The sequence below is a fragment of the Topomyia yanbarensis genome, chromosome 3 (genome assembly GCF_030247195.1).
Source record: "Topomyia yanbarensis strain Yona2022 chromosome 3, ASM3024719v1, whole genome shotgun sequence".
Classification (NCBI taxonomy): domain Eukaryota; kingdom Metazoa; phylum Arthropoda; class Insecta; order Diptera; family Culicidae; genus Topomyia; species Topomyia yanbarensis.
The window spans coordinates 144,544,396-144,568,556 of record NC_080672.1 but is presented as its reverse complement, the minus strand read 5'-3'; the positions used below and the strand labels follow the sequence as shown (position 1 = coordinate 144,568,556).

General features: G+C 39.3%; 1 protein-coding gene across 1 annotated transcript in view; it reads right to left on the bottom strand.

The window, feature by feature from the left end:
- Positions 1-22,697, bottom strand: part of LOC131693086 (dual specificity protein kinase pyk3) — a 202,085-nt gene extending 179,388 nt beyond the window's left edge. The window contains exon 1 of the mRNA XM_058980615.1: positions 22,289-22,697. The gene's annotated coding sequence lies outside the window, so the exon portion shown is untranslated. The remainder of the gene's footprint in view (positions 1-22,288) is intronic.
- Positions 22,698-24,161: the final 1,464 nt, after the last annotated feature.

Genomic DNA, 24,161 nt, shown 5'->3' with positions numbered 1-24,161 from the left:
AATATTGGATTCGCTCTAGTTTGATGAAATGTATGTTCGCAGCGGAGCGGAAACAGAAACTCGCGTACTCCATCACCGACAATATTGTTGTTTGGTACAGCCTGATCAGGTCTCCTGGGTGGGCACCCCACCATGTTCCGGTTATTGTACGGAGAAAGTTGATCCTTTGCTGGCACTTCTGTTTCAGATACCTAATGTGACATCCCCAGGTTCCTTTAGAGTCGAACCAGACCCCGAGATATTTGAAAGTTGAAACCTGAGCAATAGTTTGACCCATTAATTGAAGCTGTAGTTGCGCTGGTTCACGCTTCCTTGAAAATACGACTAGCTCAGTTTTCTCCGTGGAGAACTCGATACCTAGCTGGAGGGCCCAAGCAGACAAATTGTCCAAGGTATCTTGCAATGGTCCTTGCAGATCGACGGCTTTGGGACCTGTAATAGAGACCACACCGTCATCTGCAAGCTGCCTTAGCGTGCAGGAATTGACAAGACATTCGTCAATGTCATTCACGTAAAAGTTATAGAGAAGGGGGCTTAGACATGTGCCCTGGGGAAGATCCATGTTGTTAATTCGTGATGTGGATAAATCACCATGCCAAAAATGCATGTTTTTCAGACAGCAAGTTTAGCAAAAAGTTGTTTAGAGTCGGTGAAAGACCATGCTGGTGCAGCTTCTCAGAAAGAATTTTGATAGAAACTGAGTCAAAAGCCCCCTTTATATCTAGGAAAACTGATGCCATCTGCTCTTTGCTAGCATAAGCCATTTGAATTTCTGTTGAGAGCAACGCAAGACAATCGTTCGTCCCTTTGCCTTTGCGGAAACCAAATTGTGTATCTGACAGTAAGCCATTTGCTTCAACCCAATTATCGAGGCGAAACAAGATCATTTTCTCGAACAACTTTCGGATACAGGACAGCATCCCAATCGGTCGATACGAGTTGTGGTCGGAGGCTGGTTTTCCTGGTTTTTGAATGGCAATGACCTTCACTTGCCTCCAGTCATGAGGGACAATATTACCCTCAAGAAACTTATTAAATAAATTCAACAAGCGTCTCTTGGCAGAGTCTGGCAGATTCTTTAACAAGTTAAATTTGATTCTGTCTGGCCCTGGGGCTTTATTGTTACATGACAAAAGAGCAAGTGAGAACTCCACCATCGAAAACGGTGTTTCGTTCGCGTTATTGTGAGGGGACGCGGCGCGGTAGATCTTCTGTGCCGGGGCGGAATCCGGACAAACCTTCTTGACAAAATCGAATATCCAACGGTTTGAATATTCCACGCTCTCATTGGTACTGTTTCGGTTTCGTAAGCGCCGGGCCGTACTCCAAAGAGTGCTCATCGATGTTTCTCTCGTTAGTCCGTCGACGAACCGGCGCCAGTAGCTACGTTTTTTGGCTTTTATCAAACTCTTCATGCGCGTTTCCGCCATCGCGTACTGTCGGTAGCTAGCTGGCAGCCCGTCGTCCCGGAAGGTCTTATACGCAGCGGCCTTCTCCGCGTACACGTCTGAGCACTCTTTGTCCCACCATGGATTGGGAGGACGCCCGCGTGAATTCGCGTCTGGTACGCGTTTAGTCTGAGCTTGAATCGCGGTATCGAGAATCAAGCCAGCCAGGAACCCGTACTCTTCCTCCGGAGGAAGCTCTTGTGTCGATTCTACTTTTTCGGATATCGCGGACGCGTAGCTCTTCCAATCAATATTTCGTGTGAGGTCATACGAAACATTGATTGTATTCGGTGGCCCTGAACCGTTAGCAATATTAATTACGATTGGCAGATGGTCGCTGCCCTGGGGATCAGAGACTACCTTCCACATGCAATCTAACCGCAGCGATGTCGAGCAGAGGGACAGATCTAAGGCGCTCGGTCGCGCTGGAGGGACAGGAATCCGTGTCATTTCACCCGTATTCAAAATAGTCATATTGAAGTTGTCGCAAAGCTCATGGAGTAGGGTAGATCGATTATCGTCATGAAGGCAACCCCATGCCGTGCCGTGGGAGTTAAAGTCACCTAAAACTAGCCTCGGTGCGGGGAGGAGTTCCGCAATATCGCAAAGCCGTCGGTGGCTAACTGAGGCTCTAGGGGGGATGTAGGTGGAAGCAATGCAAAGTTCTTTGCCTTTAATTCTGGTTTGGCAAGCGACAACTTCAATGCCTGGTGTCGAGGGGAGGTCGATCCGATTGAAAGAATAGCACTTTTTGATCCCCAAAAGTACTCCTCCGTAAGAGTCTTCTCGATCCAAGCGAATAATATTAAAATCGTGGAAGTGTAGGGTTATTTCTGAAGTGAGCCATGTCTCGCATAGGGCAAATGCATCGCATTTCAAATTATTTAGTAAGATTTTAAACGAATCGATTTTCGGGATAATGCTTCTGCAATTCCACTGTAGAACAGTGATTAAATCCTTGACCTCGTTCGATGAATTAGCCATCGAAGGATACAATCGCTGAAAGCAGGGGCCATTTCCCAGTGAACTGCATCAAGAATGTTTTTACTGCGGGGAGAAAGCTTATCAAGATACTTTTAAGGGGGTCAGAAATGTTTAACGCTGTAAGAATACGGTCCACAATGTCAGAGAAATTTATTAAGCCAGCACTGTTTTCTTTCTCTGGCTGAGATATGGGAACACTTGGGGTTTTTGATGTTCCTGGAAGTGCTGGGAACTCCTTTTCTGAGCTCAGGTTACTGAGACCGGGAGCGACTTGCTTCGGTTTTGCACCAGTACTTCCTTGAGTAGTTATTTTAGGGGGACCATGAAGACACCTTCTGGCCTTTACGACGAAGCTTGGAAGAGGAAATGTTCTTCCTTTTTCTACTACTTCTAGGCACAGCAGAAGATGTTCCCTCCTGGGGTTCATCACAGTCGCCTTCGTCAGTAGACAAGTTGGTAAAGATGTTCGTAGAGACAGGTGGCGTAGCTATCTTAAGCATTTCTGCAAAAGATCGCTTAGAGCGTCCCTGAAGGGAACGCTTAAGATTTTCCTCGCGCTGTTTGTACGCGGGACATGAAGGGAGATCATGTGGGTTTCCCCCACAGTAGAGGCACTTTTCGACATCTCTACCACAGGAATCATCCGCATGATTCCCACCGCATTTCCCACAGCGGGCTTTATTGCTACAATGGAAGGCTGTGTGTCCCAATTGTTTGCAATTAGTACAGTTCATGACCCGCGGCACAAAGAGGCGAACAGGTAGACGAACCTTGTCAAAAAGGAGGTAATTAGGCAGGGCAGAGCCGGCGAAGGTCACCCGATAAGAGTCTGAGTTGACGTATGTTTTCTTCCCGTCAGCTGCGACTGATGCTGAATGCAAACGTTTGCATTCCAGTATCTTCACTGGCTTAAGCATGGGGTCTTTGAAACAGCCAGTCCCATATTTTAGCAGGTCCTCGCAATTCAGACTCGAATCGGAAACGACCACACTGACTTCAACCCTGCTAGCTGGAATATACACCCTGTACTCCCTCGTAAAGGGCTCGTATCCAGCAATATCGTTTGCCTGAGTTGAACTGTTAACCACCACCCATAGCTTATCAGGCCGAATTTTCGATATTTCTGTCACGGCCGAATACCGATCCGTCAGAACTCGAGAAATCTGCAACAGATTCAAACACTTTTTTTCTTTGGTCCGAAAGAAGATCACAAATGGCCCGGTGGCCGAGCTCGGATATACCTTGAGCCGGGGAGCCGATTTTATTTCGACGTCCATCTCACCTTGAGATGAACCGCCGTCAGGGGAAGTCATTTTTGCACGGGCCTATTGCCCAGTGCACGTTATTAAGACAACCAAGAAGGGGAAACGAAAACTAATACTTAGCTTGTGTATGTAACGGTATCCAGACGGCTTACTAGAAGAACACTGTTTCACTTCACTGACCGGCTAACGGTACTCAGAAACAGAAACACAAAAGAAGGGAAAAAATACTGAAACCTCAACTAGGCGCAGAGTGTGTAAATAACCTTGAACGCGGATTAACACTATTTGTCGCTATAGAGTGTACGGACCGATGACAAAAGACTTCTATGTCGACTGAGTGCTCGATAACAAATGAGGGGTATTTGATGTTCCTGGAAGTGCTGGCAACTCCTTTTCTGAGCGCAGATCTCTGAGACCGGGAGCAATTTCCTTCAGTTTTGCACCAGTACTTTCTTGAGTAGTTATTTTAGGGGGGCCATGAAGAGACACCTTCTGGACTTTACGACCAAACTTGGGAGAGGAAATGTTCCTCCTTTTTCTATTGCTTCTACGCACAGCAGAAGATACTGCTTCTACGCACAGCAGAAGAAACTGTTTACCACCACCCGAAACTTATCAGGGCTAATTTTCGACATTTCTGTAGCGGCCGAATACCGATCCGTCAGAACTTGAGAAATCTGCAACAGATTCAAACACTTTTTGTCTTTAGTCCGGAAGAAGATCACGAACGGCTCGGTAACCGAGCTTGGATATACTTTGAGCCAAGGAGCCGATTTTGTTTCGACGTCCATCTCACTTTGAGATGAACCGCCGTCAGGGAAAATCATTTATGCACAGGCCTATTGCCCAGTGCACGTAATTATGAGAACCTAGAAGGGGAAACGTATGATATAACTGTACTTAACTGTGTGTAGAACGGTATCCAGACGGCTTACTAAAGGGCGAACACGAAATTATTGCGATACCGAAAATGTCATGCCAATTTTCTTATAATGTTTAAAATCAAACCAAACTTTTAGGGTAGTTTTATACATATATTTACTTCAAAAATCAAAAGAAAAGTTAATCGATGGAGCCTTGAGTGTAAAATTGAACGCATTTTCGCTTGATGCCCTCCATCAAAGTCTTTACAGTGTCATCCGGTACCAGTTTCTCATTTTTTTCCATTTTCTTAACATATCCTTCTCGTCTTTGACTGTCTTCTTGCTCTTCCGAAGTTCCCGCTTCATCATTGCCCAGTACTGCTGCACCGGGCGCAGCTCCGGACAGTTTGGCGGATTCATGTCCTTTGGAACAAAATGGACAGAATTGGCCTCATGCCACTCCAGGACACTTTTAGAATAGTGGCATGATGCCAAATCTGGCCAAAATAGCGAAGCTTCGTCGTGCCAAATGATATTTGGAGGCGAACTTCGACATTTTCTTCTTCTTAAATTTGTCGTCCACATAGAACTTGCTCTTGCCGATGAAAAACTCCAACCCCGGAATTTGCTTAAAATCGTCTTTTTATACGTTTCGTCGTCCATCACACAGCAGCCATATTTTGTCAGCATCTTCTCGTAGAGCTTCCGTGCCCGAGTTTTAGCTGTCGCTGCCGCTCATCGCGGTTTGGGAAGTTCTGTACCTTGTATGTATGTAGTCCAGCTCTCTTCTTTGCATTCTGGACGTAGCTCTGCGACATGCCGATCTTTTCAGCCAAATCACGGCTTGAGACTTTGGGATTTGCTTTAATCATCCGCTTCACCTTTCCCTCCGTCTTTTTGTTCTCCGGTCCCGATTTTCTTCCAGCTCCTTTGCCGTGGTCCAACGTCAACCGCTCCTGGAACCGCTTCAACACTCTGGAGACGGTTGAACGGTGAATGTTCAACATTTTTCCCAACTGCCGGTGCGACAGGTCAGGAAATTCCAGGTGTTTGGAAATAATTTGCTCTCTCGACTCGCGTTGGTTCACCTCCATTTTCGTTGAATCGAAAAACACGACTTCGAGTTTGACAACATGTAAACAATACACATCAATGAGAAAGTGTGCAAAATTTGGTTGATTTTTACCCAATGGTAAAAAAGTTATGCCCTGTTGAATGTGTCGCAATAATTTCGTGTTCGCCCTTTAGAAGAACACTGGTCACTGACCGGCTAACGGTACTCTGAAACAGAAACACAAAACAAGGGAAAAAATAATGAAACTTCGACTAGGCGGAGAGTGCGCAAGACAACTTTGAACGCGGATTAGCGCTACTCTTTGTCGCTACACACTGTACGGACTGGCAATAAAACACTTGTGTCTCGACAAAGCGCTCGAAAACGAATGAACGAGCACATATTGTACATCATTGAAGTGTTTTGCTGCGGCCGAATATGATTGTTAAATTAATTATAGAATAAAATTACAGAGTTTTGTTGCCAACGTGCAATCTCTTGACTCTTGGTGGAGCCACAATATGACTTACAAGTTAACCTTCTGTAGGTGTTAACTTTTTGTAAAGAATAAGGTGTTAGCGGGTCATATTGACTCCGATTTCGAACTCAGTTTTAAGACACATTTTCAGTCAAATCTATACGAACCTGTACCCAAATTGTGTGTTAGAGTTTCAATTTGCAGTTTCTTGTAAATATTATCGTTTTTGACCAGGTTGGCTAATGGGAATCGGTGCCGAATGGGGTCATGTTTGGCATACATAGATGTATGCAGAACAGTCCTTATTTGTCACTTGTCGTACCACGGTGCGACGTGGGTACACTGGTACCCACAATTTTGAATGCTCATAACTGTAGCTTTTGTTTAACCGATTAGTACACTTTTAAATGTTTTGGATTTAGGAACTCGTTCACTTTTTGATTCTTTGAAATTGAACCTGATGAATGGATCTGGTTCTTGGTAATCCGGTTTTTCCGGAGTAATATTCCAAATTTTAATAATGTCTTAGCAATAACAAAATTCAATGTTTTTCAAGTTTTAAGCACACAACAAAACCCTTAATTATAAAAACAAAAACGTTTCATGTGTTTCAGATAATCGATCTGGGTTGTAGCGTTATTATCGCAATTATCAAACGGAAGGCCTTCGAGAGATGGCTGCCAAAGGCGTCATTTTGAAAAATTTTAAAATGTGTTTAAAATCAAAAAGTATATTGGGCATGTGGGTATCTTAATAAATACAAATGACCGATTTGATGTCGCATTGTTTTCTTGTTCAAAATTATTTCTAAGAATGACCATTTTTCGAGGCTTTAAATAGAGTCCCCCCCCCCCCCTCTTCCACTTTATTCAAGATTGCTTAAACTAGCAATAATTTAACTCTCTGATTTCAAAACGTTGTATTTAATTTTGATAATGTTATGCAGATCTGATTTCGAAAAGTTTTGTTCAGTTCACAATCTTTATCCGTTTCTGCAAAACACCAAAAACAATTTCTCACAATCGATAAGCGCTTCAATCGTGTACCAAGGTTCAACCTTCCCATCAATAATATTTCTTTTATACTTCATCCTAGTTAAAGCCAATCGATCGAATGCTTTAGTACTACTAGAAAAAAAAACTAAAAAAAATCGAACCAATCTATTGCCCTGAAAGAGAGAATTCTATCGTAAACGAACGCCAATCGGCCGCTTATCAAACGAGACGATCGACCTTGCCAAGAACAGACGAGCTACCGAGAATCGGGTTTTTTCCTGGTCTACTTCATTTCCACTATGCGTAGGGGGAAATGATAAAAGGAAGTGCGTTTCATATTCCTGTTTAGCTCCCCAGGCGCTCCATTTTTTTGGTTCCACATCAAACACTCGCACGCTAACCTGGAATCACGAACTGTTGCGATAGATTCTTGCGGTAAGACGAAATTGAAATTTTACTCATTTTCAAACTTTTCTCTGATCATTATCATTTTGGGGATCATTTTAGTGAAAACGGGGATTTTAGTTCGTTGCGCAATGCATTGGAATGTATCATCATTTAATTTAGAAGAATGTTATTAGATTTAAATTTCATTCTAGCGATTTGTTTTGTTGATTGAATCAAAAATGAGGGAACTTATCTCAGGAGCAGTAGTTGGTATCTATTGAAAGTTGAACGGAAGACGAAGGTAAATAACTCATTCCAAGTTGACCGCTAATGGTCTTGCGGTCAAAATTAATGCTATTACTATTTCCCGTAATTTTCATAATAGTGATGAATGGGAAAGTTTTTTTGCTTTGAAAACGGATTGAAATTGGCGTTCATATTGCATACATTTTCATTTTCATGACGGCGGGGTTCTATCGGGTCAAAACGAAGAACAAAACTGTATTACCATAGTTCGACTTTTTTGCACCATCATTATATCCCCGAATCAGCAGCATAAGTTCAAGACTACTCGACCGATAGCGGCCTTGGAGAAATCAGTATTTTCACGGTGCAAGGAAAAATCAGTTATTTCAAATAGATCTTTTTCCTATGAACATTTTACACATTTTTTAGAAGTTCTCTATTGCATTCCCCAGAGTTAGAATTTCTAACAAATTTTATTCTAAATTTTTAACAATTACAGACAATATGTGACGGAAGAGGATTTACTGAACAATAATTGCTATAAATAATCTGAAAAATAGAAACTAGTCAAATACCCAATCGCAAACTGTAAAATGACGGAATTCGTATAAATACTAAAAAATTAGTTAAGTCCAACGAGAAAGCTCTACTTCCCAAAGTAAACCTTGAATCCGTTTAGCACCAGAATGGCCTTCTATCGCTATTCGGTATCCAACCACGTCAGTCATCCTTGGTTCGGCTGTTTTCTTTATCAATGCTTTGGATCTATTCATCACTCACTTCACGTGGCACGAGCCCACCCGAAAAACTATCTTGCAGCCGTTTTACTTGAATTGTGGGGTAAGAAGAACCTAATGTGCCTATTGGAGAAACACGACGGGCTACAGAACTGCTCGTCATCTTAGTACTTTGCCATTTGAGTGATTTTCTGGGGCAAATCCAGGGTAGAATAATATCCAAACAGAAATGGTTTTCTATTCTAAGGTTTTGACACGAAATATTCGTACAGTGTAAAAACGCTCTTAATCCACCTAGCAGTATGACACCTTTCTTATAACAATTAATGTATTCATAATTCATGATTGAACGCTCCTTTTATAGTCTTATATCCCAATCGGCTCAGCTCGACGATTTGGAACAATGTGTGTGTATGTGGCAAAAGACCTAACACTCAGACAGAACGCTATTAATTCATTTTTGATTCCGATGTTTCTTTTCCAAGACGTGGATGTTTGTATGTGTGAAAAAGGTTTTGCAGTTTCTTTAGACTAACTTAAAAAGTTGAGAACATAGATAAACAATTTTTTTTATAATTAATACATTTATTTAGGCCCAAATGCGGTAGCTCGACGAGGCCGATTGTTTGTTTTTTTTACAATAAATAAAAAAAACAGCTATGTAAAATTTTTGGTATCGTTCAGGCGCAGCTTTCTGCTGCGTGTTGAGATCCTTTTTCTAGGGGGCGAAATATTGCCAGTGTTGTCCACTGCAATTTGAGGTTCGATCCGTATGTCTTCTTTCGCGTTGTCGTTCATGTCCATGTCCTCATTCGTACTACTTTCCTGCTGCTCGCGGTCAGATGTTCCAGTTTGTGTCTTACTCTTATCGGTCGTTATTGTATGTTCGTATTTTTCGGCATTCGTTTCGTTGTTGTTGTTACTGGTTGTTGGTGCTTGATCCGGAGATGTTGGTTTTGCAGCTGTTAGTGGTTTAAGATGGTTGTGTGCTGATTTCAGTTGGATTTGAGTTTTCCTTAACAGTCTCTACGCAAGGTTTTCCGAGGTGCAACTTCTTCGTGCAGAACTGGCACGTAGGAATTTGCCCTGTGTACGTGACTAGTAATGTCTGTTGAATGAGAGCATCGTCCCTTCCTAACACTGTGAAGCTTAAGTAAGAGGGAATTGGCTTGGTCACACGCATTCTCACCACACGAACACCGTTAGGGATTCCCGGGAAAAAATTCCTCGATGTATCATGTGTAACGGAGTCTACTTCTCCGTATTTTTGCAAGCATTTTTTAATCGCGCCGTCAGGGGTACGCGTAGCCAAATTATGGACCCGAACTTCTACAGCGCCGTTCTCGATGTATACGGGAATGCTATATTTAACATTGCCGCATTCGGCGGTGTGCTGCATGTTGTTTCGCGAGGCGAATGACTCAGCTTGGTTAATGTTCTTGAACGAAATCAGCACGCAATGTTTGATATGATGCATTTGTAGGGTTTTCACTTCAGCCAGATTGAGTTCCATCTGCACTTTTAATAACTGTTCCACTTCCCGAATGGCTGGTCTTACGGGGCATTTTGAAAAATCAACAGCAACACAGTTCGGCCGCATCTGGGTTGCTTTTTGCTGGGCACCGTCACTCATCACTAAATCGCACAGTAGGTATAGCCTATTGTTATATGGACTGCTTGTGTGATAGGCACCGATTGATTTTTAGGTAGAATTGACTGTTTCACTTGCGCGGGACGATTTTTTGCTTCTGCTCAGGGCGAGATGCGAAGACAAATTGACAGATAAACAATTTGTATATCTTCAGAGGGCTTATACGATTACGTTTCGAACGAGCTATAGTTTGTTACAATCAGACTATTATCAAAAAAGATATTTAACATCAAATACGATCGACGGGTTATTACCATTTTCCGATACAGTAATGTTTCGATTATATCACTACGCGTCAGGTGTCAGTGTCATAAATAAACAAAAAAACAACAGCTACGCGTCAGAAGATGTGCGACGTGGTATTAAGTTTACATTTTTTTTGTGCATCAAAACCCATTGATTAGAGAAACAAATGTAATGTTCATCCATTCCCAAGACCTATGTATTTAAATTCACACAAGTTACATTTCATGAGGTATTTCATGTGGTAGGTTTTTCGATTCGCGGAATTGCAAGCTCACAAAAAATCAAAAGATTTTGTATTCGGATTTAACTTGCTACATTAGTTAGTTAATTTTGCTAACTAGTAGACTTAGTTTGGTAGCTGAATTAAATTTTTTCTTTGGATTAATCCAAAAAAAAAAATAGTAAGTTAGTTGAACGTAAGCTTCTTAGAATCATTGACAGCTGTAGGATTGTGAACTGAGATAACTTCTCTTCATGCTCCATGACATAAAATTCAGAATAAAGCTATCAAGACCAAATTTAGTCAAGAAATGGGCTAATTGTGTAGAGGAGACCGGGACTAGTTTGCGGTGTTTTCTGTTTCCATTTTTGACGCTTACTACATATTCAAAAATAAATTTTCGAAATTTTTCAGGTGATTGGCCGAAGTAAATGTTTCCAGCATTGATGTGAAACACAAGAAAAAGATTTTCTTACTTTGGAGTGATCACCATAAAAAAAATTTGATGACTATTTTTGCACTGTAAGTAGTACCGCCAACTTCCCCGTGTGCATGACCGCCAACTCACCCCAACCGCATATTTTATAAAAAAAACTATTGAAAAAATAACTTTTATTTGTGGATAGGTGTAATATCTATACTGAAAGCTTTTTTCAAGTACTATCGAAAAATATAACCATTCGGGAAATAGATTGAAAATTAACCTAAATAACACAAAGTGTTTAAAATTTGGAAAATTATTTTGGTATGGTCAAAAACACAATATCGCCCACAACCTCTACAAAACAAAATGTTTTGCAACAAAAACATATTTGACAACGGGTTTCAAATAACTTGAGGTACACAGGCAGCGCTATGTGTCTAATAGAAACGGAGAAAAAGGGATTCCTCCAACTTATCCCAACCGCCAACTAACCCCGGGCTCCCCTACGCATTTCGCTGTTATAATGAAAATGTTGATAAAGTATTTAAAATAATTGCAAAACATGTTTAATTTTATTTTTATTCCTCGGCCGCGTTGGGGGGTTGCAACGTTATTTACAAGTGGGAGGTTAGAATATTGTGACAAAATGCGACACACTTAATTTTGTTCTACCGAATCTCAGCTTTTTTGCAACTTCTCACGAGTTTTACACAGCCGAGCATTCGGCTAACAAAGCTTTTACCGATATCTCAGTAAGAGTGACGTTCGTTTTGTTGAAATTCGGAAAATATATCGCTAAAAATCAGACCGTTCAGCTGTGCGGAAATTACCGAACTGAATTGAGTACACAAGGAAGGAGGGATCGAAATTCGCCGAAAAAGCTTCATCATTTGTGTACGGCCTCTAGCTTTTGACCACCAACAAGAATATTGCTCAGATCAGGACCATCCTCGCGACGACGTTTCTGAGGTGGTCGAGAGGTACCGTAGTTTAGCCGAACAGGAGTAACTGTTGAAACCTGCATGTTTCAAAGGATTGGATGTAAGTCGGGACTTCATCCGTGTGATGTCTAGGCTCATGTCCAATCATTATACTTTAGATTCGCATCTCCGTCGTATTGGGCTCGCTGAGGGTAATCATTGTGCTTGTGGAGAGGGTTACCATGACATTGAGCATGTTGTTTGGTCCTGCACTGAATATCATGAAGCCAGATCACAATTAGTAGATTCTTTACAAGTCCGAGGAAGACCAATCCATGTTCCTGTTAGAGACATCCTGGCGTATCGCGATCCTCCATACATGGAACATATCGATCATTTTTTTAAAAACAGCCTCTCTCTCAAAATTTAATTAAATTCATCTCCTCATACTCTTTTCACCAATTAAAGTGTCCTAGAATATTCAGTTTATAAATTTAGACAATAACAGAAAAAAAGTAAATAAATACACCCGAAAATACTAGATCATTATGAAATACAACAATGTAAGGAAAAAAGCTAACAATAAAGTGATTTCAGTGTTAGTTTTAGACACATTACTAGTATAGCTAAAATTAGTCTTAAGGATTTTTGTAACGTGCTATGTAAAAAAAGAAACTGGCGTAAAATGCTTTTGCAAATGCCGTGTCAAATAAACGTATGAAAAAAACTGTTGAAACCTTTCCAGCGAGCCGCGAAATTTGCTGGTTATTTTTGGATAACCCGGCCTTTAGTTCAGCCCAGTCGTCATTCGTTTTCCCAGCGATAACACATCCAAGCGAAGAAACGGTGTCGCGAAAGCGAGCTTGACACATTAACTGCATATCCAAAATAAATTTAAGTTTTCCGCAAGTTTTTTCAAGAATGGTTTGTTAAGTTGTTTCACGCACTGCATATGCACCACATTTTTGCAATAGCCCATGCGTTCGATAAAGTCGTCTTCCGATTTGAAGGTTTTTGTGCAGTGATCACATGCACTTGTCATAACCCGTGCAGATCTGAGAATGCAGTTAATGGGATATATATTGCGCTGCGTTCGTTGGAAAATTTTGGTGGTTAGGTCACAGAAGTTCACTCGATAGTGTTCATCGCTGTTTTTTCACAACACAAAAGCAAATAGGAGACACTTTTACACTGCATAATAACAACGGAAGAAAGAAAATTCCCTGTCGATTGATACGATAAACAACGATACAACTTCACAAACCTCGTCTAAAATTAAAAAAAAGCAATTGATGTAAACAACTAATTGGTAAGAATACACTGAACCAAAAAAAAAAACTATATTTATTGCCACGTTGTTGCTCGTTTGGCATAAGAGCAGAAACTGATTCAAACAGGCACGCGGTAGCTCTATTTATAACTTTTTGTGTTTGATTGAGCCACTTAGATTCTTCTTTTTGTGGCTCTGTCTGAAATAGCTGTCTCGTTAATGAAAATCTTCCTTTTTTTCGTCAACTTTTAAATTTTCAATGGACTACTTTTATTGCACAGATATGAAATTATTACCAATACTCAGTTAGACTATTCTGAATCAGCTGGTTTAAAAATGATTAAAATCCATGTAGTAATGCGGAGTTAAAAGCGTGTAAACCATACATAGTTTTGTTACATAGGAGATATTTCAGATTTTAGAATGACACCTTGGCACTGAATATGGAGGAAGACATTTTTAGTGTTGAAACGCCGTCGCATCCAATGTAGTACTAGGAAAATCCACAACAATTTATTTTTAACCGTAGAACTGTGTAACAAATATACCCCACGCCTTCTTTGGAGCCGTGTGAAGACGAGAATTTGGCATTCATCGACCTGGGTTCCAAACCATAATTCAATTTGGAGTTCCTAGTAAGAGTAGGAAAAGGTGGTATAGCCAGTTTGCATATAGCCTTCCTGGGAGCAGGTGTCAAAGTTGGCGTGGTGTACATTTGTACCCCAGTATACGGTTACCGTTAGCGTTTCGTCAGGTTTCGTGCTGTCAGTGGAAATGTGACTCGTGACAATACCAGATTAAATACTGATTGTTTTACTACGTAAGCAACAATTAGTATTATAAAATCGTTTTTAGTCATTTATTCAATTTATTTAATGTAATTTTGAAGTAGAAAAAAATCGTTCTCATTTTCGCTGATTTTTATTGTTTTATTGTTTATTTTTCATAATTTTTCAATACAATGGCTCGCAAACATAATTTGCGCACAGTAACTATTGTAACTGTAACGTTGCGTGTTACCAATGTATTACTGGTCAGAAATATTTTTTTCATTTCAATTTCCACCCTATTTCGTGGTATTTTCCAAAACCCGGTTTTAAAACATTCACTCTTCCAAATAATTGCACTTTTTTAAAAATATCAAAATTCCATTTAATATCGTTCCTAAATCATTCTTTCAACTTTTAGAATCATTTAATTTTTTTCAAATCGGTTGAAATTTCGCAAAGTTATAGTACTTATTGTAAAAAAAAGTCAAAATCGCTGTTTTTTGTTCAAACCAACTTATGTATCATTGATTCAATAAATTCCGTACCTTCACGTACACAGCTGTTTGCGCAATTAAAAAACGAAGAAAATTATGTATTAAACACTTCTTTTGCTTGCATTTTACCTGCGAAAATTGCGATCAAAAGCGTGGGGTACATTTGTACCCCAGTGCAACGTTCTAGGGTGGAAAACGCAAGTGCACGTTCTAGGGTTAAGATTTCAAAAAGAAATCGAAAGCAAATAATTTTATGATAATATTAAGTTATCGAAAGTAAGTTGTGGCATGCAAAATGCTAGAAAAATATTATGGTGCTCTGTTCAGTTTGGCTTAACGCACCCCAATTATAAAAAAACTCAGTTGAAATTGTGCATATTCGAAAAAATTGCACACCAAATAGGATGCTAAATTTGGCCTTAAGTCCAGATTTTTTTAAACGTTCTGAAAATGAAGTAATACTGTATTGATTTTATTGGCAATTTTCGGCAAAGTTAAGACTAATAGAACAAAATGAAATAATACTGCATGGTTCAGTTTACCGTTCTTATTTTATTGAACTTTCTCTTTAAACCCAAACCTCCGCACCTTCTTGTCTTCTTTTATTCGCTCTAGGGCAATGGTGGAGCCGAATTGCTCTTTCTATTATATTTTTAGGGTTTTGCGAAGTTTTGCCTTCATGATTGTCCAAAATCCCACGATAGAGCGAAGTTCCGTAGTATTTGGAGGAATGACTTCCCCTGGTATCAAATCAAAATTATTGGTTATGTAAAAATACAAGACGGGAATCTTAGATACGGGCATAGTAGAAGGAGGCCAAATTCGTCCAATATTTCGTGAGATATTTCTTTATGGAAGTATTTGTCCATTGATGACTCCAGATATGACAAACGGCTGGCTCCCAAATATACCCACGTCAAACATCACTAGCATGGAGGTACTATGGGTTTTTCGTTTGCTCGGGTATTCAAAGCGACACACAGGTAGATTCAATTGCTGGTAATTGTTGTGAGCAACATCCATTGTAATCAACGATTCAAGTCCATTTAGTCCAAGCCAGTGGTTTAGTGTTCACGCAAGACGTGTGACTTTTTGGAATTTAGTGTCTAACTAGTGCTAATTTGGGTACTAGTTCAGATACATAGTCTAACTGGACACCCAGATGGTGCTAGTTACTGACGAGGAGAATCCGAAACACTAAAACAAAAAAACCATACTTCATGTAAGGCATGTGCCCTCATGCACAAAGAAATTGGTCTTGTCCAAAATTTTTCCCACTTGGGAATTTTGCATAATTCCAGGCGTTTGGTACTCATACCAAAAGACAGTTTCGGTTCATATTCCTCGTCGGCAAACAGAACCTCTGTGCTTACTATCGAGACATCACTCTGTATAAGCCAGTGGTTTAGTGTTCACGCAAGACTTGTGACTTTTTGGAATTTAGTGTCTAACTAGTGCTAATTTGGGTACTAGTTCAGATACATAGTCTAACTGGACACCCAGATGGTGCTAGTTACTGACGAGGAGAATCCGAAACACTAAAACAAAAAAAACCATACTTCATGTAAGGCATGTGCCCTCATGCACAAAGAAATTGGTCTTGTCCAAAAATTTTCCCACTTGGGAATTTTGCATAATTCCAGGCGTTTGGTACTCATACACCCAAAACGCGAACCGTATGAATTACATGCGAATAAGCATGATTCTAATGAGAATTTTGCATTGTAACTGGTATAATGCATAGAAAGCGATATTGGTCCGGGACAAAAATGCATTAAATGGCGATTACATCACAGAAACTTACACAAATACACAGTTGGGAATGTATTAGTGAATTTAACGATATCGGAGTATTAGTATTAAAATGACTCCGACTAATACACATGTAAAGGACATCTCCACTCGGATACATGTGCGCTCTGAAAATACTAATACACGCTCAAGGATCTGTTTCCATTTCGCTTTTCTACTGATCACATGCTACATATTGGAGAGAACAGTTTATAGCATCATCAAATTGGTGGGGTGCGGGTGATGATTATGTGTTGATATTATGTTGAGCTTTCGGCGTTCTCTCAACCCTAAATTTAGCAGCGATATGCGAGTTCTAGCCACTAGATAGGTTGTGCTAGACAGGTAAATGTGAATAATGATTAATGATTATTTAAGCGCACTATACGCAGGAAGAAGTTACCTATATGGGAACATTGGGCTAACAAGTTAATTCAACATTTGTCTGATAGAAGCCGTCCGCCCATCATTTCTAGCATTCCTCATATCAACAGTACTTTCAGGTGATATTATATCAGTATTTCGCAGCAAAAATATCTAAGTTTAAAGTATCATAAACTATAAAGGCAGTGATGACATGGTTTTGCACTTTTGAGCAGCAGTGGTAGTTACTCATTTCAGTTTGTTTATTTCCCTAACATGTGAATCCAGCGCACATCATCGCCCTGGGCAACGATCATCGCAAATCAATCTGAGCACAAATCATTTTCTTCCACTCTTCTCTGAAACGTAGAATGAGAGAGCGATGATTTTACTGCAAAAATCGTTCGCTGTGGGAAAATAACAACGCGTATATCACACAGTCTCGTGAACGTAAACTGTTGACGCGTTTAGTGTGGTTGGAATTGAGCTGTTCGCAGACAAAAAGCGTAGCTGTGTATGAAGACAGAAGTTCTTACAAACACCACAGAGGTATTCATGTATAGAATACACAACCTTTTTGGCAGACTCAGCAAGCAAAACCAACTAATACTTTTACATGCGGGCAGATAATATGGTAGCGTGTTTCATCATTTATATCATCATGAATCAAGCTGTGTTGGTATAATGCCGTAGCTATGCTTGGTCTACAATGCGAAGAAGGCATGATTCTAATTCGGAATATGCACGAAAGGATGTAATGCCTTTTTTGCATTGGGAAATTATTTTGGGTGTACCAAAAGACAGTTTCGGTTCATATTCCTCGTCGGCAAACAGAACCTCTGTGCTTACTATCGAGACATCACTCTGTATAAGCCAGTGGTTTAGTGTTCACGCAAGACTTGTGACTTTTTGGAATTTAGTGTCTAACTAGTGCTAATTTGGGTACTAGTTCAGATACATAGTCTAACTGGACACCCAGATGGTGCTAGTTACTGACGAGGAGAATCCGAAACACTAAAACAAAAAAAAACCATACCTCATGTAAGGCATGTGCCCTCATGCACAAAGAAATTGGTCTTGTCCAAAAATTTTCCCACTTGGGAATTTTGCATAATTCCATTTAGAAAAGCATTTAGATAAGTTGAGTTTATACCTTGGTTCGACTCAATCAGTTAAAAACTTTTGCCATAATTCCTACTAATCAGGAGCAGATTCAGAAAAAAGGGTCCGAAATTTTGAGTTTAGAATGTACATTGTACAGTACGTTATGCGTCAAAACCTTATTCAATGAAAATCAGTTTTGGTGGTCAAATTTGATTTGAAATGACTTTTTACGGCGCCGGTGGTTGAGTAATAAGCGTGACCGCCGCTCATTCCAGTTGGCCTGGGTTCAATTCCCGACGAGGTCGTTGAGATTTTTCTGAGGTTAAAAATCTGTGGTCACGCCTTTCTTCGGACGGGAAGTGAAGGCGTTGGTCCCCGGTCTATGAGTCGATGGATCGATATCTAGTTCAGGGAGTAGTGTCACCTCTCTGGCGTCGATAAAGAAGAAGTAAAATTTAACTTCTATACTTACTAATAAATATCCTCCTCCCGTGATACTTGTGGAGTGTGCAGTAGTATATACGGCCTATAGTAAAAGCAAGTATCTGACTAACCTTTCCTTTCGCGTTCTGCGTTCGGGCCTGGTCGGCGCCGGTGTTGATCAATTACACTTTAGGATTACCAGGAGTTGCACATTGAAAGATGTTTCGCTACTCTCAAGCATAGTTATCTACTTATTCCCTGTGCAACTTCAGCTAGTCCAGATCGATAACGGAGTAGCAGCCAGGGGTGGTCGCACAAGCTCAAGCTCAAGCTCAAATTTGATTTGAAATGCTTTTAAGTTTGAAACTAATATAAAATTGAAACTAATTCAAAATTTCTCAGCCATTTGAAAATTTTCGGAGGAGGTCCGGACCCCCAGCACTGTCTCCCTGGATCCGCCACTGCCACCAATTTAAAACAATCTCAAAAGTGTAAAGTGGAGAAACAAGGAAACCAAATATAGATGACTTCATTTAACTTTTGCACTATATTTTTAGATCTATCGGTTCAAGCAATAAAAACTAAATTTTTAAACCTGTAAAGTAGATCACAAGCTTGAAAACTTTTATTTAAAAAAAATTCGAAATAAATCTGAAGTTTCCAAAATATGATATCAAGTTATGAAATTAAAATGTTTTTCATGTATCTCTTTAGTAAATTCATTTATACAATAACTTAACAATGCGAAAACAATGCGGCACCTCAAATAGATCCCGGGCTCAGAAGCAGCACTCAATGCTCATGCTGACGCAAACCCCTACCCCCCCAACATCACTCGTTGGGCTTGCTGTCAGGTGAATAATTGTCTATTATGATTTATTTTAAGATGATAATGCGATCGTTCAAAAAGGAATATTACCTTCGACAGTAACCTCGTACTACACCCCATCACGGTGTCTTTTTTTAACAACTTTATGCAAAAAAATTCAGCATCTCTGAAACTTCAGGATATGAAAGAATGGGCTTTCCCCTTTCATTTGAAACCAACATCAAAATAATCCGTCGGGGGGTCTAGAGCAACTTTTTTTTAAGTTTTTTTTCGTGAAAACATAGATTTTACAATAGAACTAGTTCACATTTCTGTCCCTAGATGGTGCTTTAGACATTCGAACAACACTAAAAGTGAGAATCTGATAGATATTTTAATTGTCTACAACTTTGTTAACAACTAAAAACCGATTTGAAATTATCCGGAAAAGTTATTAATATTTTAACGAAGTCTAAGGTAGCTTCACAGAAACCCTAGTGGTTTGTAAGTCAGTTCACACGCACTTTTTTCATTTGCCAAATACTTGTGTTTAGTTGAACAGTGCATTCAGCGGAATTTGAGAGCTTGAAAAATCTCATCTTTTAGCTGAAAATTATAATTACAGATTCCATTAATATTTTTGGGATGAAAAGTCTTAGATAAGTGTTGACCAAACTAGTATGATATTAATATTCTTTTCCAAGATGGTGAGTGATTCCTCCCGTAGAAACAGCTTTTTCGATTATGTATGCCTTCTTTTTCATTTTTTCGATTGTTCTCGGGCATGACTGATAACTATTCTTGCATGAACCTCCTACTTTGTTAGCATCTTCGTATAAAATTCACTTGTCCTGAACTTCAACCTTTATATTTGAACAAACTCAATGAAACTGTTAACACCATTGCAATATTTCGCGAATTTCATTGCAATGCTTGGTTAAAAACGCTGATTATTTTTTTCAAAATTAACTCAATGTGACAAACAGTGAACAAAAAACTTTGAGTTTTTTTATCAAGATAATTTTTTTTGGGATATATTCGTGGATTTGCATGTATATAAGGTTTTTCTTGTACTCAAATCGTATTTTGTTTTCAAAAGTAATACATTTCGCATAATCTAGGATCAATTGATTAACGGTTTCTCGCATAATTGATAGGAAATGGCCGTAAAATCCAAATGCCACAATATACTTTGCGGAAAAAATTTGAATGAATCGTTCCACGCTAACCACTAATTTGGACAGTTACTTCTGTGGTTTGCGTTCAATTATAAACTGTGTGTCCCAACATTTCGTCTTGAACAGAATTATAATAGCTGACTTAAATGATCATAACCTAAATTATGCGACGTATGGTCCTTTCTAAAACATATACGTTAGCAAACCCTTGTAACCAAGCAATACCTTCCGATGAATGGTAGTTCCTTCGAACCTATCGGGAAAGATTACAAACTTGAACCAAAAGCACAAATAGTTTTCTGTCTCTGTTAAACATCCTAATTTTCAGAAGGTCAATAGGAACTGTCAACGAAGAAGTGGTAATGAATCCCGTCAAATATTTTCATGTCACTAAACCCAATTTTTTTTTTGGTAGTGAAATAAGTGCGAGAAAATATATTTCCAAACCACTAAGCCTCGTGTGAAACTATCTTAGATATAACTTCGTTAAAAACTTAAACAACTTTTCTGGGTGAATTCAGATCAATTTTTAGTTGTCAACAAACTTGTAGACAATTAAATTTTCTATCAAATTCTCACATTTAGTGTTTTTCGAATGTCTAAAGCACCATCTAGGGACAGAAATATGAACTAGCTCGAGTAGTAAAACCAATATTGTTACGAAAAAAAACTTCAAAAAAAAGTTGCTCTGGACCCCCCGACGGATCATTTTGATCTTAGTTTCAAATGAAAGGGGAAAAAGTTCATTCTTTCATATTCCGAAGTTTCAGAGATGCTGAATTTTTTTTGCATAAAGTTGTTCTAATAAATACACCGTGCCCATCCGTTTCAACATCGGGACTAATATTCTTCGGACAACCTTTAACTTTTTCAGCTACCTTGTACTATGGTCTGTCAGGGTTTTTTCAGTCATTCGCCTCTAGGAACATCCCTTTTAAATGGCAAAAAACCTGTTTCAGTTCTCTGCGAACGACTCTAATGATATCGTAGTCGTCCATGAAGCCATGAAATATGTTAATTCACGTGATAAAGGAGATTCATTCCTCGACATGCTCAATTCTCTCGGTCACGTCACTAATTGACTTTACGAAAATTTACATAAAATCACTTGGTGAGGTGACTCAGTATAGAGCCCCAGATATTTGTATCGCACCCTTGATCGTTATGCTACACAATAACTTAGAAAGTACATTATCTTACTTAAATCCCAAAAAAATTGTAAATGATTCAAGTTGTAACCCTAGTTTAAAGATATTTAAAATATAAAAACTGCAGCTGAATAAAAAAATGTAAAATGAGATAATCCGTTTCAAAAACATTGCGTTTCCTTTTGGGGGATACACATTGTAAGGACTGAGAATTCGTTGTGATAATGGAGGATAGATTAAATTTGGATAGTACCTTATGATACGTTGTTCAAGATTTCCTCGCATAGCTTCGAATATATTCAAATAGGAAAACTCACAGTTTTCATCAGATGCCGTCGTTCAGCGGAAAATTATGCAGAGTGATGAGACGAACAACAGTTACCCATCAAAATATGAAACAGATACAAAAAATCACCTTTTGAAAATATGTAATAAAAATAATACTGAAATTTCTATCGCCTTTTCCAAGCCCAATACCAAAAGATGTCCTCTAATATACCCAAAAAATCCCAAAAGATTAAATCAACCAAACCAAACTTTTTCTTGTTACAATCAAAACAATGATTACTATAAACAAAATCACATTCCAGGACGAACTTGATGTATTTATGTAAGCATATATGTATGATTTGCTGTACTGTAAGTTTTTCGTTTTACATTTAACTCATGGAGCACAGCACTCTCCAATCGAACAGATTCTCGTTCTGCAAACAAATCGGCCAGACCGATCAGATTCCATTCTCTCACTCTCGTCAGTATCGTTATCCGCATCCGCCGGGGTTAAGTTCATATCCATGGTAAATCCCGTTTTCACATCGGATGCAACCTTTCATCTATACATTTTCCACCGAGGAAACTATCGTAAAGTTTCTACCTTACTGAAATATTCATTTCCACGCAGTAAATCTTCACCATCGGGTGCAGAGTTATGCACCATTTGGGCTCTCTCTTGCAAAATTGATCCTACACACTGCAGATATTTTTTGTTTATTTAATTTTCCTAGAAATATATGAACATTACTTGCTAAATTTCCTCATACGGACACTCGCTGCTCCGATTTTCGACACTTTAAAAGTTCGCCTAAACTAAATTTTCACGTTACCACTAGCTTTTGGTTCACTTTTCACTTAACATTTTGGCTTTTCCAACCACACAAAAGCACGGGAAATTTCGAAAAGATTTGCACAAAGCACGCACACAGCTCTGATTGGCAGGGAAAACGCGACACCCACTGAGTATTTCCTTTTTTCGCTTCCTTCTCTCCACAGCCGGAACGGCCTCCGACGACGACCTACGTTCACTCGCGAAAATATGGAAACTGACTCGGTTCGCTGTGCCGCATGGTGACAAGAACAGGAGCATACCAAAAACCCGACCAGACCGAACGTTTTGCCGATCTTAGAGAGCCAATTATGTTTCTCCTGGGAAAATTTTCTGCTCGCGACTGGCCCGGCGAAAAGTTCCTGACAATGTTGGTGTTGTTGTTGCTGTTGCTATTGATGTTGCCGTCGTTCTTGAGGGTAAATTTTGCAAGGAGTAATTCGAGTTTGGTTCTAGCGTGAACAGTGTTGCCGTTCATGCCTACATCAACCCATATATTTCTGTAAACAAAAAGTAATAAAAAATTAATGTTAGTCAAAAAGAATAAATCATAGTACGGTAATGAGCCTATTTTTGCCATGTTTCTATTATCACACTACCCATTTGAAGCCGTTGGTCAGAGCAGCGTCTGCCATCTTTGTTCAACGCGTTGGGTCAAACGATATGGAATAAGCGGATAATTTTTCCCCATACAGCTTCACTTTACCGTTTCATAAAGTTGTTAAACCTCCCAAAGCAAAACTTGAAGGAATCTGGCACGTTAAGGTTTTGGACAAATATCATGACTATTAAAAGCAGTGTATTCGAAGAGGCTACGATTCAGTTCTCGTTGTTTCAACATCCATAGAAATAGTCCCATCTCCAATTTTTGATGTTGTCCTTTCAAAAGAAAAGGTAATCAATTCAAGAGAAAATGCATATCTCGGCATAACTACCATATCGTGCAAATTTTGGTTTTCTCATTATTTTGTTAGATTTTCCTGCGGATAACTAACAATTAACCGAATAAAAAAGAAGTCGATTTGTTTACCCAATACACCAGCCGGCCCCTCAAGAGCACGGCAAATAATAATTTAAAACTAAAATCGGGATCGGCCGAAAGATATTTCGGCACTCCTAGACATTGCAACAACGTTTTTGGTAAAATATGATTTCAAGATAAGTCACGTTTAAAGTTTCGCGCATCGCCCTCCGTTCATGCAAAGGGACAATATGAACAGCGCTATACCTTTGCTCATACTGCTTAGACCTTTATAAAAATTTCAGATACTTTCTTAAGAATCTATATTGTAAGATAAAAAAATAAAAAAGCTCGACTTTTTGACCGACCTCATCATAAATAAACCCTTAACGAAATAGTCCGAAACCCAATAATTGGCTCATAACCCTACATGTAAATAAGCAAATCAATTGTAAAAAATCCTAACAGTGCCAGGACACAACTTGTGGCTTAATTAGATCAAAACGTAGTGTACCTTGTCAGTTTTTCAAAAAGCGAGATATAATCGAGACAAAACCGTGATATAATCGAGGGTGATATAAACGAGCAGTACGCCGAAAATTTTAAGCTTGTTAAGAATTTTTTTTTAAAGTTAATTTGACACGGCTCAATGCGTTAGCTTAACTGAGCCAAAAATCTTTTAAAATTTTACAATAAGTAAAAATAAAAAAATACTAAGAATGTCTATCTGCCAGTCCTTCACCTTGGCGGTCAAGCCGCTTGGGGGTCATTCAGTCTGCTTTTTCTCGCGTTATCGTTCCCGTCCATGTCATAATCGGTACTGCTTTCTTG